The sequence below is a fragment of the Pteronotus mesoamericanus genome, unplaced genomic scaffold (assembly GCF_021234165.1).
Source record: "Pteronotus mesoamericanus isolate MK-2021 breed Mesoamerican mustached bat unplaced genomic scaffold, CSHL_Meso_final scaffold_21, whole genome shotgun sequence".
NCBI classification, from domain to species: Eukaryota; Metazoa; Chordata; class Mammalia; order Chiroptera; family Mormoopidae; genus Pteronotus; species Pteronotus mesoamericanus.
Window position 1 is genome coordinate 7440816 of NW_026555310.1, and position 2439 is coordinate 7443254.

Here is a 2439-nt window from a genome sequence, read left to right on the forward strand (position 1 = left end):
TGTGAACACTTATATATTCTTTGGAGAAATGTCAATTTAATTCCTCTGCCCATTTTTGAATTGAGTTGTTATTTTCTTTGTGGTTGCCATGGAGATTACATTTAATGTCCTAAAGCTATAATGCTCTAATTTGAGTTTATACCATCTTAACTTCAATCATAAAAACTGTGCTCTAATATTTCTGGTCCCACACCTTTCAGTTTTTGTCATAAAATTACATCTTTATACATTGTGTCTTTAAAAACAAATTAATCATTTAAAAAACCATTAGTCTCTTAAATTATGTAGAGAACAAAATTTGCAGTTATAAACCAAATTTGCAATAATTCTAATTTTTAGATAAATAATTGGTTTTTTTTAAAACTGATAAGAACAGCTACTACACTTGATCTTAGCCAAAAGGCTGAGAAGCAATGGTTTTTAAAAATGTACTAGTCTCTTAAATCATGTAGAGAACAAAAAGTGGAATTACAAACCATTGTTATGGTAATATTCGATTTTATAATTGCCCATGTATTTATCTTTATTGAGCTTTTTATTCCTTCATTTGGCTTTGAGTTGCTGTCTGTTGTCTTTTCATTTCAACCTGCAGGACTTCCTTTAGTATTGCTTGCAGGGAAGTTCTAGTGGTGACAAACTCTCTCAGAGTTTGTTTTTCTGGGAGTGGTCGAATTTCCCCCTCACTTTTGACAGACAGTTTTGCTGTATAGGAACCATAAAATGTTCATGGACACAGTTTTCCATTAAATTATATATAGTCTCAAGAGAGAATCTAAAATGTGGCAAGATCCATTTCCTGCTTTATTTATAATGCTGAAAAATTATAAGAAAATGAGTGGTTGCCCTGGCTGGTGTGGCTCAGTGGATTGAGTACCGGCCTGCAAAACAAAGGGTTGCGGTTCTATTCCCAGTCAGGGCACATGCCTGGGTTGTGGGCCAGGTTCCCAGTAGGGGGCGCTCAAGAGGCAGCCACACATTGATGTTTTTCTCTCTTTTTCTCTCCCTTTCCCTCTCTAAAAATAAGTAAATAAAATCTTTTTTAAAAATGAAATGAATGGTCAAAAATAAAGATATTAGAGTTCATTTATCTGATGGAATTTTATGTTGATATTAAAATAATTAGTACAGAGTGGGTGCGAAAGTAGGTTTACAATGGTTTATATGGAAAATTATACAATAATTAATAAATAATAGTAAGAATAAACTCTATTTCTCATACTCACAACTGTAAACCTACTTTTGCTCCACCCCATATAAAGTCTATGTAATGACATACGTATGGTATAAAAAGCTACCATTTACTGAACACTTACTATGTCCCAAGCCATATATTAGCCATGTTGTAGATATTACTTCATTTCTGTCTCACAATAATTCTGTGACGTAGGTATTGCCCCACTTAACGTTCTTTTGAAGGTTTTTCTTTCATTGCTCCTGGCCACCCCCAGGTTGACTTCCCTTTTCCACCTGTGGGAAGAGGACTCCTTAGAGAAGCTCCAACCTGACTCCAGAGCATGTTTTTTTTTTAAACTATTACTCTAAACTGTCTCCTATTTTATATGGTATTAAATAGAAAAGAAATAGGACATCAGATTTGAAAAATGATTATATCCACTATCATGTAAACTTTAAAGATTTACCTTTAGCAAAAAAAAATAAAACTTGAAAGAGAATACACAGACTTGATGGCACTTGTCTTAGGATAGTGGAATTTCAGAAGGTTGATATTTTTTCCCCAAATATAATTTAATTATTCTTATAATATAAGCATAAACATTTTAAAGCCCCTGAAATGGAAATAACTGGGTTCTTGAATGATGGCTCATTCTTTTCTTGTTCTAAAGCATTCTTAATGGTCATCATATTATTGCTTCAGGAATTATAAAATATGCTAAGCAATAAAAAATGTTGTCAACTTCATTTATGAAGTAATGGTGATTAAGCTTTAAAGTTTTAGAGCTTACAGAGAGAAATGTAATCTCACACAAACACAACAATATAGTGCTCTGGCGGTTTCAATTTTATGTACATTGGCTCACTTGATCTTTCTGACACCTAGAGGTAGAACTTCAACTGTTTGAAAATTGTCCAGAAAGGCTGTTGCCCAGAGTTTCAGTGTAGCCATAGTTCTACACTATTTACTGGCTAGTTTACATGCCCCGGAAAAAGGCCATAGAGCCCTTGACATAAGCACCATCCATCCCCACTAGACACAGCTGGAAACACAGCTGCAGGGTGCAGCTGGCTGAGTCCCTGGAGTAATCATCACTGAAAAATGTTGAAGAGGAAGGCCCTTCTGAAGGTTCTTCCTTCACCACCACCCCCGCCTTTGATCCTCTAGGCTGGCTTTTCCACTTAAGAGGAAGAGCAAGTCTACTTTTTGTTGCTAAACAATTAACAGGTGCTGATAGATGAGGACCCTCACTTCTTCCATGCACT

General features: G+C 35.1%; 1 pseudogene; it reads right to left on the reverse strand.

Moving 5' to 3' along the window:
• Positions 1-299: 299 nt before the first annotated feature.
• On the reverse strand, positions 300-415 carry LOC129085146 (uncharacterized; annotated as a pseudogene).
• Positions 416-2439: the final 2024 nt, after the last annotated feature.